This window comes from Lepisma saccharinum, chromosome 28 (genome assembly GCF_977018435.1).
Source record: "Lepisma saccharinum chromosome 28, izLepSacc3.1, whole genome shotgun sequence".
In the NCBI taxonomy this organism is placed as follows: Eukaryota; Metazoa; Arthropoda; class Insecta; order Zygentoma; family Lepismatidae; genus Lepisma; species Lepisma saccharinum.
In genome coordinates, this window is record NC_139256.1 from 14,921,677 (window position 1) to 14,940,343 (window position 18,667).

General features: G+C 36.4%; 1 protein-coding gene and 1 long non-coding RNA gene across 3 annotated transcripts in view; both read right to left on the bottom strand.

Annotated features, from left to right (window-relative positions):
- The window catches only part of LOC145980618 (TNF receptor-associated factor 4-like), a 101,650-nt gene that overhangs the window by 20,383 nt on the left and 62,600 nt on the right, over positions 1 to 18,667 (bottom strand). The window lies entirely within an intron of this gene.
- Positions 10,627 to 17,730, bottom strand: LOC145980978 (uncharacterized). 2 transcript variants are annotated; one of them, XR_014440908.1, is made up of 4 exons: positions 17,635 to 17,730; positions 14,587 to 14,760; positions 14,255 to 14,427; positions 10,627 to 10,759 (listed from the first exon to the last, which is right to left on the bottom strand). It is a non-coding gene; the product is annotated as an uncharacterized LOC145980978 (long non-coding RNA). The 2 variants fall into 2 exon arrangements; XR_014440909.1 differs by lacking the exon at positions 10,627 to 10,759 and adding an exon at positions 12,033 to 12,087.

Genomic DNA, 18,667 nt, shown 5'->3' on the forward strand with positions numbered 1-18,667 from the left:
ATCGTTGGAGTTCACAGCAGCTTTAATCCGCCAAGGTTCATTGATTTTGTTTATTTTACTTCGCCTTTCTGCCACTCTTGGCTAATGAAGATATGATGAAATCGATGAAGAGACGCTCACGAAGGACACGTATGCCTAGACCGGATTCGAACCCGGGACCACTGGCGTCGTAGCGAAATGAGATAACCACTCCGCCACGGGAGCCGGCTAATCGGCCAAGGGTGGGGACAAATTCTCGGTGGTGATGTGAATCCCCTGTGAAAACATATAACCAGTTGCATTTAACAAGTTCCTGCATTCACATTAGTTACTCTCTCCTATTGTGATTCTTCCCAATGTTCATTGATTGCTTCCCAAGTGAAATTTCAGTCCAACTAATTATAGTATGATCTTCATGATCAGCACTATACGTGTTACAAAGTACTCTTAAAAAATTCCCAGTGAATTGGTCAAAATAAAATGACAGAATTTCGAGGAGAGGCCGAGCCTCTGTGGACCCACACATGGCTACGCCAATATATATTCCTTTTCCGGAATGTCTGGAGTAAGAGAACGCGAACGCGTCCTTAGCGCACGTTGCGGCTGTGTGCCTCGTCCAATGAACGCGCGGAGGGGAGGGGACCGCGCGGGAGGGGGCGACTCGACTGGTCCAGTAGTTCTGTAGTAAACATGACAGCTCGCAAGCCTACTAGAGGAATTCTGCATTCTGCACCCTTCCCCACGTAGTGTGGCCCCGCCCACAAGCTTTCCCCTCTGCGCGTCGCTACTCCAGACATTCCGGAAAAGGAATATACGTAAGTAAACCCGTGGTGCTACAGCCCCTGAGGGCCAGGGCCCACCTACCGACTGCAGGCCTCACTTCCAGTCCAACAAGTTACGTACGGTCAGCACGACGAACCCCTAATCTTTGTTGTAGGTTTCCGTGACTCATTCATAGCTTCCGAATCTCCTCACGATGGTGGGTGGCGTGGGTGGCAACCGATCCCATACACAGGCCGAAATCTCAGGAGAAAAGTTGTTACGTTTCCCCCAGGAGACTCGAACCTGAGCGCGTCCCGTAGACGGACATATTTGTAGGAATTCGGAACAGTCTTCAGCTTCAACCCCCCCCCCCCCCGGTCACATGCCTGCGGGACAAGATATACATAAGTGCTGATCCCTTATTCTGATTGGCGTTTTAAGAATAGAATTCCCTTCAGAGCATCTCTACGACATGGTCTTTTATGCTTGGAAGTAGTGATGTTCTATGTCACACACACACACACACACACACACACACACACCATCACACACACACACACACACACACACATACATATACATACACACACGTATATGTAAGCAACGACAATATTATAACTTGGAGAGGATGTGATTTGCGAGCGGAACAAACATGGGAATTTAACGAAGTTTCCTTGCGAATCATCAATTATGTGTGCATGTGTGTATATACATGTATTTCCTGACTACAGTGTTGACTCACAAAATAATACATATCAGGTAAAAACTGTCGAAATGCAAAAAGAGGAAGCGCTACTCCCCCCCTCCCCTCGCCGCCTTTTCTACATTTTATTCAAATCGGACGCGGTAGGCAGGCATGTATCTAGTATATATTTCGGAGGGAGGTCCTCACCTAATGTCTCAAAATAATAATAATGTTAAGTTAAAATAAGTACGGTTACATTAAATTAATTAAAGTAGTATTAATTGACATATTCAAATTAATTAATATATTTTTATTATATGAATAGGTAAAGAGGCGGTATAACGATAGTGATATAACATCATGTATTCATTCTGGCTTACGTGTAGTTAAGGTCGGCAAAATTTGTAATAAAAATAAATAAAGGAACTGTCCTGGCAAGGAAATTAAAGTGAAGTAGATAAAGAATTTAATATTTATTGAATATCAAAAAAGGATGTTAGATTCAATTGACGAAAAGTAAAATTCCTGGTAATATTTTATGCATATTATTATACGTAGTTAGGGATGTGCCGAAGCCGATTACAGATGTATGAAAATCGGCCGAAATTGACACATCGGCATCGGTATCGGAATCGGCAAAAATCCGATATTTAAACCGGTACAGATTATACTAGAGTTTTTACCTTCTAACTTTTATATTCTAGTTTTGTAAGATTTATTGAAAATTTGGTTATGATTAGTCATTATTGTAGAGTTTTTGTAATAAAATTATTGCAAACTCATTCAGAGGATCAACCTAACTATAAATCGGAAATAAAACAGTACATTGCTGAACCAGGATCTGCTGTTGTATTGGAAATTCAAAAATGAATATTCAAACCTTAAGCAAGTCCTGAGAAAATACTTGGGCATACCTGCTGCATCAGTATTCAGTGATTGAGTGTTCAATGTTGCTCAACAGATTTGAGATAAGAGAAGAAGTAGGTTACTTCCTGAAGTGCTTCCAAATCCCGTGTTTCTGAAGTTGAATCTGGCAGAACAGGAATTCATTTTGCATTTCAAAGAACTGCTTGTCTACTAATGTTTAATCTCTTGAGAATCCATGTTCTTCTTAAAGGTTCACATAACATTTTGTAGATGCAAATCATATGATATGCAATAGAAATGTACATAGCAAATTTATTTTTGTCATGCTGAAAATAACATCCCATTTCTGTTTAATAATCTTATGTATTGGAATCGGTTAAATATCGGCATCGGCATCGGTTCCAAAAATTATCGGTGAGTACATCGGCATTGGTAAATTTTCAGCTTCGTCACATCCCTATACGTAGTAATAAATCTTCTTTGGTACTATCATTCAAAGTCGTATGATCCCAATATAATCCTTGCCTTGCCTTCCAATAAGTTCTGTGGAAATAAGTAACCATCTATTAAATAAGTATATTTTCATTATTTAATTGTAGTTATTATATTATTTAGTTATTTTCATTATTTTGAACTTAATAAGTCTTTCAAAATACGTCCTTGGCGGTAGGGTTCGATATAAAGTGTCACTGATTCCAATTCACGGTAAATATGCTCTGCTTCTCTACACCTAAACATACACAAACAGATGTTCTTCCTGCTTTCTTGGTTTCTTGCCTGGGAAAGAGGCAATAATTCAAGCAGTGACAGCCAAGAGACCTTTGCCGACGAGGGGACGGAACCCAGCTGTGCAGAGGATTCAAACACCCGCGCGAACTAGCCCTCCCCGTCAGCCTAGGGCAATTTTGCAACAGAGTCATCTAGTGGCCAAGTGGCGAACCGCTTGCGATTTCAGAACATGCTGGCGGCCGTATCTTTCGCCGTTGATAATACATGAGTTTTTAAACAATTATTTTTGGCTGTGCAAGTGTCTTTTGAAAGAAAAGCACTCTCTAGATTGGTCATAAAAGAATTGAGCATTACGTTAGTATGCATCATAATGGCCATTTTCGTTTGTGCTACCCGCAAATCGCAAAACTATTCTGTACTTATTTACGTATTTTCTTGTGGGAAATTGAAAAAAAAAAATAATGCAATTTGTGCACATTTATCAAATTGAAATTGCATAAATGTGTCAAGTACTCAAAGTTTCATAAAGTAAGTTCACATCTACTACGTGTTTTCCGGCAAATTTTTGACCTAAAACGTTATATTCGACAAAAAAAAAAAATGTTAAATTTAAGCGCTTTTCACGGCGACCTTCACCAAACTCCACCGCCCTCTTAAATAAGGGACATTGTCAGGGTAGAATCCATAGTTGACAGAGCCACCGGTAGGAGTGTGCGACGCGTGCCACCGCAAGCGGCCTCGTGGTTCCGAAATATTTATATAATAGTGACCACAAGCTTCGACAGATTTCCTGCCATAAACTATTGCCCAAAAGAGTACACGAACTATATAACGTGATTCTTTGTGAAGCTGAGACCCCAAATTTTAGGGTGCACAACTAACAGTTACTCTTTTTGAAATGTAACCCTGACACTCGTCTACCTTTGACTGAGACCCAACCATGGGGGGGGGGGGTTGAGTGGAAGGGGCAGGTGCCCCACGCCAAATAGAGATGACCAAGTCTTATAAAAAGTATTGAGAGCATTGTATTAAAATGAACAAAAATGTTCGATCAATAAGCAAAACAATAAAACAAAGTCTAGCACAAATACGTACGTTAATCAAGGCTAGATTTACTACACACGTAAAGAAGCTTGTTTGTTACAAAAGTAAACTCATAGAGAGTTGAAGCATTCTTGGTCAAATATGTCCCATGTTGGTTCGCTTGAGAAAAGGAATTATGAAGCTTTTTCATTTCTGTAGCCATTGTTAATTCAAATATTGTAGAACTACTTCTATTTTACAAAAATCTAATATTGCTATCACCTCAGAATCAAAGGGTCTAAGGTTCGTGTCATGCATGCTGGCGAACTACACATAATTTATGCAACTTGCAACATCTTATTTTCCTATATGTTTACATACCGTATAGTAGAGGAAACGAACGGGAGAAAATGGCCTAACCCAGAAATAATCTAACACATGTTCATTTTTGTGTGTCAGATTGTGCGGAATAAAGACTGGGAGCTTGGGGAGCAGTGATGTCCCCCCATAAACACTTTCTGTCCCCGCACTACACAGAGAAAAATGTTTGTTTGGATTAACCAAAAAAATGTTAGTGGTGAACAAATAGTTTGTTTAAATAGGCATCAACCAAACAATTGTTCACCAGTACCAAAAGATTTGGTCAAGTTCTATTTGTTTGTCATAAACAATTTTTTGGTTACCAATACCAAATATTATTTTGGTAAATCTAACCAAATCTAGCCCATTTGTTTAGAAAAACCAAATAATTTAGTCAAAATTACCAAATTTGCTTCTTTTACCAAATGTATTTACTTAAGGGTACCAAATGATTTGTTTTGGGTAACAAAATAATTTAATCAAATTTACCAAACCTGGTTAATTGTTGTTTATCATTACCAAATATTTTGCTACAGGAACAAAATAATTTAGTAAAATCTACTAAATTTGCCTGATGTTACCAAGCAGTTATATTTATGTTTACCAAATGATTTGTTTAGAATAACACAATGATTTATTCAGAATTACTAAATGTAGCTAATTTTACCATGCAATATTTTTATCATTTCCAAATTATTTGTCTAGAGGAAACAAATTCTCAATTACCAAATTTGGTAAATATGTTAAACATGACTACATAGTTTAACTAGCTGGAATGTTAGCATCCTTAGTGCTAAAAAAACAAATTCATGAAGAAACCATAAACAAGAAAACTGTGGCGTATGCTGAAAATTTGGCCCAATTTTACACAATTCTTATTTATTGTATGTATGTATTATATATTAATTAGATACAAATGAATTTAAAAAAAACAAGGCAGGCATGCAAGTAAAAAAAACAACAGATGATCGATAATTTCAAATTTTCCGACAATTTCTATACAGTATAACAAGTTTGTTTACCGATGGTATACCAGATAACGTAGGAGAATAAGCCTCTGCAAAAGAATGCAGATTTCCCCATTTCAGGGCAGACCTTGAACATAAAAACTAGTAAAAGTTTTTAAGTTGGCCACTTCACACATGATCACAGATCAAGCTGCGCAAGGGAAATCAAATGAGACCATTCGATGGATCTTTTAATTACAGACTTTTTCAGTTATAAACTTTTTTTTAAATTTTCTCATAACATAATATGTACATCCATGTAAAACAAATATTTTCAAATGTTTCAATGTAATTTCCTTACAGAAATAATAAAGTCATGAGAAAAAATTAACAATAAGATGCATGTTACACCTTATTCAGAGAATATGAAAATAGGAAAAATACTTCATATAAAATTCATATACAATTAGGACCAATTTATATCTCAATTCTTCATTGCATGAGCATGCAATGCTTAAAGAAACACAAAAATATCATATGAGAAGAAATAACATCAGGATAAAATAAAATGCACAAGTTGCAGCATTTTAAAATAATATAATTAAAAAAAATACTTCAAACATAAACTGGACATCAAATACAATTAGAACAATCACATTTTAATCTTTGTACTTAGTCTTCTTACTTGCACTGAGTACAATGTGTAAATACAAATATGCCATCAGAGAAGAAAATAAAATTACCCAAATGGTTACAAAATGAACATATCATTAGAAATACCTCACAACATGTTTAAGAATGATCATGTACCATACTGTGGCAGGAATTATGAAACTTCTCAAAACTTTATATGACTCAATATCAATCTTTGTAAAGATCAGTTATTTATTGAAAAATTAAAACAATGAAAAATAAAAATGTTGGTACAGGAAACAAAGTTGTCGCTAAATGGAAACAAGTCATCTAGTAAGGGATTCATACATAATACATACATAATGAAAGTGGAAATATGAACAAAGGCGAAGAATGAAAAGATTCTCTTGGGCTTTCGATCAGGTGAGTTGTGGAAAAGATTCCAAGCTTTTACCCTGAAGATGAGAGTGACGTTAGCTCTCAGAAGCTTGGAATGTTTTCCACAACTCACCTGGTCAATAGCCAGAGAGAATATTTTCGATCATTCGTTGCCAGGAAAGCTTCAAGACTTACTTAAAGGTGAAGAATTTTGCTACATGGCATTCCTTGAACAGACATGTCATCCTTTACATTTACAAAACATGTTGGATTGTGTTCAACGAGAGCACTGTGTGCAACACAAGTATATCTTTGTGTTATACATACTTTATATGCATGAATATGCTTATTTAAACTGTTTTTTTTTCAATTCGCTGCACACAAAATAAACAGAAGAGTCCTGGTCAGCTAAAATATCACTTATTTCACCAAATTGTGGGAAATCATCTGTTACGACATTAACTAATATAATTCCTTGTTTGTATAATGTTCCCTTTGCAGATACATGATTAAGCCTATTCACAGCTTTGTAAGCAAGAAATCAGAAATTTCTGCAAAATAGGCAAGAGATGCTGTTTCTATTTCAGCACCTGGTCCAAAATAAATCAAGGGAGTATTAAAACCTCTTTGGATACATATAGTTCTACCTGCTGCAACTGATGCTTGAAACTTAGCGTAAAAGGAATTATTGGTGGTCTGTTGCTTTGTTCATTAAAACCAACATCTAGAGCTTGAATATGAGAATTCAACAAGCGTAAAGAGCCTCATAGTTATAATGTAATGTCATGACATTTAGGAGATCATACACACACACACACACACACACCCTCAGACAAATCATGCATTATATCAACTGAATATTTTTCTGTCACATGGAAAGATGAAATTTCATTAAATACACACTCTTCTTTAATACCAGTTGAAGATTAATTTTTGATAGCAATATCTTCACTATAATTACATCTACTTCTTAAAAACCTCATTACCTATGTCAATGCTGCGTTGCAGCCGGTCTTTGAAAATTTTACAGAATCTACATGAATGCAAAGAAGAGAAACTTTCAACATAACAATACCATGGAGTCCCCCAAAGTTGTCTCCACATACAAGTCCAATACTAAAAAAAATATTTCTTCCTCTTGTTCTGTGTTTATTGATATGCCTTCATTTTCAAGATATATCAACTCCTGAATCAAGACCCTGAATGTAGCATTATTTCCAAATTGTACTCTGTCCGATGAATGGAAGAGCGAAACTAAAAAAAAATATTTTCCAGTAGAGAATTGAACTCGGGATGCAAACATGGAATGCTTGCATATATTGCCTCTAATTTATTAATCCCTGCATTTGATTCTAGTGTATTGCTAGTCTCAAATTCATCAAGATAGGTTAACAAAGGCAATAATTTTTTGGTTTCAAACAGCTCTAACTTTTTTGCCATAATTTGGCTTCGATGAAATTTGACAATATATCTGATTGCAACAACTGTGCAACATAATCGACAACTCTTTCAAATACAAAAGAGACAGAGAAAAGCACTTAGAATATTATGTAGGGGAATGAAATGTCCTTTGGATTGCACTGAAGTAAGGATACGCTTGCCAGAAAAGGTTCTGTTTCCTAATCTTGTCCCTAAGATAATGTATATTCAACAGGCTTAACCAAATATTTGTTGCTTTCTAAATACTTTATTCTTAAATATTCCCATGACATGCCATCAAAAACATTCTCCAGAGAACCAAGTTTTCTTACCACAGATTCTTACTTTATTGGGTTTGGTCACTGAAATGCTGCCTTAACTTCTGTTTGTAGGGATGACAATAGAGGCCCATAGAAGTTGGTTACCACTGATATAATGTGTTGGATCTGTGACCTAGTTAAATCTGCCCTTGCATACAGCTGTGAAATGAATGTTACACATTCCAGCTCAATGTTTTCCCCAAATAAGTCATCATCAGTTAATTGAAGATGTGTATCTATATCCTGATCATTACTTTCTTCGCTGCTTTCAAATTCAACAGGCACATCAGAACTTGCAGTATTTTCAATATCACAAGCTGCATGATGTGTTCTCCTGTGGTGGTTTATGAATTATTTTATGCCAATAAAGTCTCAAACATCCATCATTACGACATTTTAATACACCATTTGAATATACCATGTGCTTAAATTTTAAGTGCAATATAAGTGATGAAAAACTTGGATAATGGTTGTTACAAATATAACACCACCATTTCGTGCTCTATGGTAAAATGCACAGATCTGAATTTGTTACGTATCACAAGTCTACACTTACATCTAGGTTAAGAATTAATATATTTCACAATATTACTAGCACTGCAAATAGTTTTCATTAAAAAGAAAGAGCATTCATCACAAGAAATCACAATCCAATTAGGTCAATCAAAGTATTATAAGACGTAAGCGAGTTACTAAAGATATATCCGCGAAACTTGCTTGTAAATCTTCTATTAATTTCGGTGGCCTCTGCCACCATCCACTTGGGAACTCGATGCTTCACTGTTAGGTTGACTTCCGGTTTCTGTTGTTGTTTCCTCGACTACCACTAGGGGTGCTGGTGTAGCCATTTTGTCTGCTGTGCGCAATGGGTGTAAGCTGTTGTAATAATGGGAGCCAAACATGATGAGCCTGACCGCTGTTCATATTCAGCTCGTGCGGAAAGTGCATAATGGCATGCGTCTCTTTGATTTTGGTGTCGAGTAGGGTGTGTGATGTATGCCTAACTGAAACTTTTTGGATCCTGTGTTTATTGAACTTTAGGTGCCTTGCTAGTCCAGTAGTGGGTTGGGATTTTTTTTGCTTCTGCTAAGTGCTGTTGTATACGCTCGTTGACAGATCTGATGGATCTGCCAATGTAGTTGCACTGACACTGGGCATCATATACACCTGGATTGTCTAGTGGGGAAAGGAATGATCTCTTGTGTTTGCTTAGGGCAATGGCTATTTTGTTTATTGGTTTGTGTGCGAGTTTGATTCAAGGTCTTGGCTAGGCTGTTGGATGTAGTCTGGTGTTAAGGGAAGGCAATCCATTAAGCTTTATCACTACTGGCTGGGTGGAGTAAGTTAGGTTGTCGTACTTGTATTTCTGCTTTGCTGCACCATGTGGAGGGTTGATGTACTGTGTATCCATTTGGAAGTCCTATGTCCGCCATTATGGTAACTTCTTCCTTCAAATCTTCTTCACTTGAACAGTGCGAGAAAGCTCCTCTGTAGAATTTAAGCCATACATAGAAAAACTGGAGCAGGAATCCAGTATATTCACTCCCTTTCCAACCACCCTCCCCAACATAAAGCCAATTTATGGCTTAACTTCTACAGAAGAGCTTTCTCGCACTGTTCAATTGAAGAAGATTTGAAGGAAGAAGTTAACATAGTGACGGACATACGAGTTCAAAATGGATACACAGTACATCAACTCTCCACATGGTGCAGCAAAGCAGAAATGCAAGTACGACAACCTAACTTACTCCACCCAGCCAGCAGTGATAAAGCTAAATGGATTGCCTTCCCTTACCACCAGACTACATCCAACAGCCTAGCCAAGACCTTGGAACAATGTGACATCAAACTCGTACACAAACCAATAAACAAAATAGCCAGTGCCCTGAGCAAACACAATAGATCATTCCTTTCCCCACTAAACAACCCGGGTATATATGATGGCCAGTGTCAGTGCAACTACATTGGCAGATCCATCAGATTTGTCAACGAGCATATACAACACTTAGCAGAAGCAAAAAAATCCCAACCCACTACTGGACTAGCAAGGCACCTAAAGTTCAACCAACCCAGGATCCAAAAAGTTTCAGTTAGGCATACATCACACACCCTAATCGACACCAAAATCAAAGAGACGCATGCCATTATGCACTTTCCGCACGAGCTGAATATGAACAGCGATCAGGCTCATCATGTTTGGCTCCCGTTATTACAACAGCTCAAACCCATTGCACGCAGCAGACAAAATGGCTACACCAGCACCCCTAGCGGTAGTCGAGGAAACAACAACAGAAACCGGAAGTCAACCTAACAGTGAAGCATCAAGTTCCCAAGTGGATGGTGGCAGAGGCCACCGAAATTAATAGAATTTTTACAAGTAAGTTTCACTGATATATCTTTAGTAACTCGCTTACGTCTTATATTATCAACCGCATTGTTTATTCCCCTCCACATGAATAAAGTATTCACAGACATAATGTGCATGTCACATTTTGTAGAAATATTGTACACAGATTCTTGAAGAAGAAGCCACAAGCACTCTCATGGGTAATGTTTCTCAAAGAAGGTCCCACCAATATCACAAGAGGTCTTGTGAGACCATATGATGCCAATTTTCTGTTCTTGTTTTCAATGAATTGCTCAACATCTCCAATTCCCTACAAATTAAATTTTTTGTCAAATTAATACAGCTGGAAGGACCAACACAACTAAAAGAAAACATAATTATTGCTTATACATAAAATTATCAGGCTTTCAAGTTATGAAATGAATTATTGAAAATATTAGTTATGCAATTTAACAACAAATACACTCTGCATATCTAATAAGCTACCTAAAATACTACCTTCACTCTGTTTCCGTAAGCATACGACGTATAAACTTGTAAGGAATAATATGAGACATTTGCATTAAACAGCTTGGTACGTTGACCATCCTAAAACTTTTTGGCAAGCCTCAATATGTGGAAAAATATTCCCACGCCCACCCCTTTAATGTTCTCCAAACCAGAATTACATTCCATTACTTGAGTACCATAACATAATGTAGTATCCAATACTTTGCACAATTTTCCTTACTGGTTTTATATTGAAAGTAAATGCATTGCAAATCTTTAAGTAACACATTTATTATTCAGCTCTGCACATGGAGTTCCCATGAGGCAAAATTACAATGACTAGAGTTGGTAATACCTTACTTTTAAGATGATCTTGTTGGTATTACATTTCTGAAATTATATGCAATCCACCTAGAATTTTATCAATGGGTGCATGGGGGCAAACCTGAGGGGTAAATGCCACTGAGACGTGATGCTGATCACATCACTTCAACTGTAGCAAATATAGACAATGTGTGGAGATTTAACCCCCTTACTTTACATGTGTATGCATGGTATGGTGTGATGCTAAGGGGAAGTACTGTAGTCCAAACATTTTCAGAGGGTATATGCTAAGTTTCATGAAACATTAAGTGGAGGAAATCAATTAACTTCTTTATAGAATCATGGAAGAATACTGATAAAGATACACCAACAAATAGCGTAAAAGAGACATACAGGAGACCTCCCCGATGATGCAGTGGTAGCGTCGTGGCCTTTTAATCAAGGGGTTCCAGGTTCGATACCCGGTGGAGGCACATGGCACAGTGGTTCGGATCCCACTTTAAAACTGTAGGTCCAGTCTTGATTAGCCTTACTGTGCATAAAGTGGACTTAAAACACCAACTCAAACCAAAACCAAGAGGCATGTGAAACTCCTATTTTTGTAGGATTGTATTGTATTTGTTCTTGATGTCACATTTGCTTAATATATCTGCAATTCAAACATCACCCAAAATAATTAATTTAGAAGTTATTAAGCTTTAATGGTTACCTTTATGTGACAAAGCTATCCTGAGACGCCTTCACAGTGGGTAGTTTTTTTATGCCTTAAATGGGTAGTTGAGCAGCACAACTGACAGCAAGTCAGTATTATAGCTGCTTTAGTATCTGAAAAAAATATTGTTAACATTACAATTTAGCCTATTGACAGAGGTTATTTTTCTCATTCATTGCTGTATGTGGCAAATCTTTTTTTTTAAATAGAAAACAATATTAAAACTTGGGAAGAAAAAATCTGCAGTGCAAATTGAGTGCAAATTATTTGATTCTTGGTGTTTTCAAGTGACAATCAACTATTAATATGTACAATGAAGGAAAGTTCAAAAGTTCACAATATGTCCACATATTTCACACTATTTCTATATCTTCCAGATGATAAAATGATCATGAATGAAGGGAAATTGTAAGTATTTGATTCAAGTTAATATTTAAGCCTAAAATACATTTTAAAAATCTAAAAAAGGTAGGTATCCTCTGAAAGAAAGTTTTTATGTCACCACATGTCTTTTTGAGTTTTTCACATTCTTACCTTAGTCCTTCACATACCATCAAGTGCGTATGCTTTCTGAAAATGCCCCAAGAAATTTTGCATTGATTTTATTTATTTTATTTCGGCTTCTTTGTGCCACTTTTTGGCTAATCTGCAGAGACAGGAATGAGTGATGATATGATGAAATTGATGAATGGACACTCACAAACATTCATACTCAGGCCAGGATTCGAACCCAGAACCCCTAGCATTGTAGCACTATGTGCTAACCACTCTGCCATGGACCCCATGAAATGAATGACGTATAAGTGCACTTCAGAAATGTGACTGAGACAAATCTGTCAACCCCCCCTTTAAAAACGTAAGGAATATGATCTCTGCAGCTTAGACATAGTTGCTCAGTTGGTAACTCCTCTGACTACCATGCGATGGGTCCAGGCTCGACTCCCGGATGGGAAAACGTGGGAATTTTTCCCCAACTATCAAAGTGGATCCAGCGAATAACATGTATACCTGGGAAAAACAATGGGGAGTGAAGGTGGTCAGGGGCATGGTGCTGATCACAACACCCCACTTTCGACGAGATCAAGAAATTGTGGGGTGTGTTACCCTCACACTCCCTATACACCATCATGGCTGGTCCTAAGCATGGGGAAGACAAGATTTTTTACAGCTTGGCGAATAATCAACTTCTGGTATTATTTTCTTCAGTTGCCACATGATTTTTTAAAAAACGATATACCCTGTTTATTATATCCATGACTTATAAATAAATTGTTTGTCATGGCCACTTCCACTACATACAAAAAAAAAGTAGTCACTAAGCAAAATGGTGGTCTTCATACAAACTTTTAAACAGTGGGTACAATACTGATTTGCCCATGTGCACTTGAAACAAATTTTATATTGTATACAGTTGAGGACTAAAAGTGGTAAATGTATTAAGTGCCAGAAACGAAAGTGTTGGGAAATCGCATCGTTCCACACATCAGCCCGTAAGAACATGCACACTAGTGACCTCTTTATACGCCCTTTGAACTACTTAGAGGGCTACCAGCCACTTTTCACGTTTACCAATTTTAGTCTTCAGTTATTTCATTTCATATGTAGTTCATTCACAACATTGAAAATTAATGGTGATTTGATTAAGTAAATGTTGGAACACAATGAAATACCCGTGCCCATGGGCATCCAGGAGGTCAATCAATGTTTCAACCATGTATGAGGGGAACAGAACCTTCTTGGGGGACTCACCTCCCACCCCTCTGTGTCCTACCTACACCTACACCATCTAGAAAAGCCCTCTGTGCATCCTTACCTAGGATTCAGTTAAAATTACAACCACACACACATGATATTAGAAAAAAAAATATTACAAGACATTTACGCAACAATTGAAGCATTCCACCGAATAACGATGTATGATACTTTTGGGAATGTGCTGAGTTACCAGGCTTGCATAAGGTTTTATGTTTTTTCTATTGTAGTACAGTAACATACTACAGGTTTTACCCGTTGTTCTCGCAATCACTGAAATGTACCATACAGCTTTTTTTCAGTGGTATGCTTCAATTGAGTGCTTTATTTATAATGTGCCATTGGTGATGCTAAATTAGGGAAGGAACAAAAAATAAAATGCATGGGTTGCAGAAGTGTTGGAAAAATTGGGATAAATATGACAACCAGGGTTTGTCTTTCGCTTTGTTTTCAGGGCTAAAAGTTCACTTTGAATCAGCAACCAGCGTTCAACTAATGAAAGAACAATCATGTCTGAGATATGCTTACCAGTGTGGTTGGGATTGTTTCAATGCTGGCCACAATGATAACATTTCCTGTACAGTTTTACTCTTGCCTCGAAGGCAATTCAAATGTCTTCTTGCAGTGTTCAGTCACATAATTCCATGGCTCAACATTGTAATCAAACCATGCTTTGCTGTCAGTGTTGTTTTTATCATAATCTGGAAGGTAATAGAAATATACATTCAAGAAAAGAAATATTATGTGCTTCACAATATTGAGGTTAACAATGAACTATACAAGTTACTATAATAGTGCAGAAGAATAAACCTACATTAAAAACTTCTACAGTACCATTTATATTCAATTATCCAGCTTACCTGTCAAACCATCTACAGAACTGGTGTAAGATTCATGCTGGTTACGCTGTCTCACAGCACCAAAAACGCCACTTCTACGTAGTGTTTTCCTGGTATTTTGGTATCGATCCACAAGTTTTCATTTCATTTTTTTTTATTTGGTCCTTGAGCCTTTAGATCTATGTAATAAATTTCCTGCAAAACATTTAAGTTGTGTCAAACACACAAGTTAACTAGAATCAAATCAATAAATATGAACATTGAATGTCGAAAACAATTTTGTGAAAATATATGAAGATATATAATGTCTTCTAATAGACATAGTTCTGCTCAAGTTCCGAGAAACTAGTTATCTAATGCTAGTTCAATTAGACATACATATACACTAAGTACATTTTTTTCATTTAAAAAAAATTAAGAATACTTTTAACAGCACTGTAATGGTTAAGCTTCAGATTGAGATTATACTTGAATAAACAGACAACATATATTTGTACCTTACTCACTCAAAATCAGCCTTTACTTACAATTCAGTAGCATTTCATACACAAAAAAAGTAATCTTATTTAACCTAGCAACGTAAAAATTTAACTTTATCCTGTGCCTTATCATAAGTGTCTTGTGAGACTGGTATTAACGTTATTACCACTAGCACAAAAATAATTCCCACATACAGAAAAATGGTGAAAACATGGTTACTCCCGTGACACTCTCCATAATTTTACACAAAGTGATTTAGTAAATTAACATGTAAGTTTAACTTGAATATGCAATCACAGTTGAATTGTGGTTATATTTTGTCACCAGGAATTCCACAATCATATTTGCAAAAGGTTTTGAATCTAGATGCCTTTGTTTTCGGAATTTTTAAATCATGCTGTTCTGGAACCATATTATGATTCACGTTAGAGAATACTGGGTTCTGCACAATACTCTTTGCATGAGATGCAGTTTTGTTAAGAATCAAATAAGATAATTTGTACTGCTACTGCAAGTGTCGCATGACTTACGTTGAAGGGGTACGTTCCTAAATCTGGTTTAGGGCTGTTAGCATTAAAATTACTTCAGTAAATACGTACTTCCAACATGTGACCATGTGATTTCTGGTTTTTAGCACTGTTTGCTCTTCTCACCAATATTAACAAAGAAATAAATATCTCATACAAGGCAATCTCATCTAAAAAGGAACGCTTACTTTCACCAGGTGGCGAGAAGAACAGAACGTAGTGTTGTCGTCAAAATAATGTACTCAGGTTCTTAAACAAAAAATTCACTCATTCTCAAAAACTTTCATTAAATCACTCAAAAGGGACAATAAAATTTGAATAAAATAATAAAAAAAATGAAGGTCAATATAATTATTAACACAGAATGACATGCTTCATCAGGTGAAGTTAGTTTGGTAACACTTTACTATACCGGAGATGGATTTCTTCAAATTTACAGGAGAAAGTACTTAGGCAAATCATTTTCTGTAGCGTTGTTGATGTTCGGGAATGTAGTTTTGATCCATTTTAATGCGAATGCATGTGGTTTTCTACGAAAATCTATTTCCGACGTGCTATTGCCGCTGCTGCCATTTGCTTTCTGCACGAGAGCACAATACGCACTATTGCTGCTGCTACAACATGATGTGTCGAGGATGCGTCGTGAAGTTGTTGCCGGGTGTGGAAGATGCCGTGGAATTTGTAATTCCGATGTCCGTATATGCTAAATTGAACGAAAGGAGTGCTAATGGAACCTAACCTAACCTACTAGGCACACCTCTTCCCAGTGATGGTTCGTGGGGCTATCGTATGTAAGAAATAGACATTATTTTCGTTAGAAATCCATTATTTCACCTAAAGAAATGTTCTACAACGCAGAATAGTACGTTATCAATGTAAAAAATTGCGAAATAAATCAGATAGGTGTGTCCGGTATAGTAAAGTAGTACCGTTAGTTTTTGTTCTAGATTCAGAAAGTCACATTACTTTTCATCTCTACATCGTACAAAATTTCTCTATTAGTACCTCTGAAGAAAAAAATCCAAACCATTAGTACCTCTCTAAAAAAATAATCAGAGGAAAATTTCTCTGGTGAGTATGTTAGGCAGGTTTCAATGGCTCTCTCATATTAATCTTCATTTTTACGTTTTCCTGCAAGTTATTTAACTTGTAAATCAATGACTGAATGAAATATTATCCATCATTTAGTAATAGTTTTTTACTTTACATAATATTTTGCCGAAATGCTCTTTTGTACTTACAGGCTGCATTACCGTAACATGACCAACAATTTCATTCACTAATAGCTATTTTGAATGGTAAATTATCACACAACACGTAGATTTAAGTATATTTTTCACCACATACAGTTTCAACTAAGGAAACTTGCTGTGCAATCATCATTTCTGATAACAATGAAGAGTACAAAAAAAATTTAAGGCACATGCTACATGCAGTATCCTCTCATCGTGAAATAAGATCTCGTGAAAGTTACACATTATCTTCAAATAAAGGGTTATAATTTTCTGTAATTTGCATTTGGATGGAAGTTGCAGAAAACTTTAATTACAGAGATAGAAGTTTGGACCTAGGGACACTTTAAAACATGTGGCAACTAACTTGCAATACTACAAACACTCATTCTGCACACACACACAATATTTGATATAAGCTACCTTAGACGCACCTCGAAATTTTATGCCAGATGCATATTGGTGTAATTGCTTGAAAATACTAAACCTTAAAAAAGTTTCCATCTTCATAAATATTCGAAGATGTTAATTTGGTGAGGATCGCCAGATGAAGAAATTTCCAGGTATAGGTGTACAGTACATAATGGCAATGAACCTCCCTTCACAAGGTTATGTGAATACAAAAAAGTGCTACTTTCATTAGGTGGATGAAAATTACAAGTAATCCATTCTAAACTGTGCATATATACACGAATATATATATTCATATCACTCTACTATAATGAACGTAGTTAATACTGAGAAGTATCCTTCGGGCCAACAACTTCACTAACACCACGTTTCAACGATGAGACTGCGTGAAAAGAAAATAAATATAATTATTCACTTACCTCGGAAAATGTCGGCAAGTGATTCCAAGTAACATCATCCATCTCATCTTGGGATAACAAACATTTCTTCTGTTGCGTGCTGTCCGTGTTTTCAGTCCGACGACAAAGTTTTCAGAAAGGAACGGCTTAGCCTAGACAAAGACTGTATTTGCAGATTTAATCACTCGCATTCGTGCTTTGCACATTCGTTGAGAACAGGCTATAGACAAACTACTGTCTTGCTTGAAGACGGACACAAAATTCACTGAAGTTCACCGTGCGATCATTCAAAGATACAGCATTTTGGTTTTCGAACGTGCGGACGCCATGACACATCTAGTTATTGTAAATTTAACCAAACGTTTTATTGTAAATTTAACCAAACGTTTTGTTTCTCTTCACTTAAATGTGTATAATTTTGTTTACGAGTACCATATTTCGTCTAACCAAATTTTTTTGTATTCTTAAACAAAATGCTTTAGTAATTACAAGTAACATTTGGTTATCGGAAACAAAAAGCATAACCAAACAACTCAACCAAACTTTTTTGGTAATTCCAAACAAACCAGTTTTTTCTGTGTATGGTCTCTTAAGTCGTTAATCCCCATCGCTACTATTATCGGCAGATGCAGAAAAGCGGTTTACAATAAACTCAACAAAAATATAAATATTCAAAGGAGCAGAAATAAGGAACAGCAAATAAAATAAAATAAATTTATTTATTTATTTATTAAAATGATAAACTGTAATAATGTAGAGTCAGATGTCGTCCAATGTCCCTGAAATTGTGGTATTTTGAAACGAATTTTCATTTTGTATTAAAATTTCTCAAATTTTCTTTCAAAAGGAATATTTCGCTTCATGTTGCAACACTGGTTGCGAAGCGTGTGCGCAAAACCGAAGACCAAAACCTATACCTTTTTTTCATCCTGCCATGCTCAAATAAATAGCCGCAATTATTATACACATGTAAGTAGGCAGGTGTCCAGATTGACGCAAATTATGTTACGGATTTACCAATCTGCGCATGCATGGTAGAGTCCAGCACAGATAT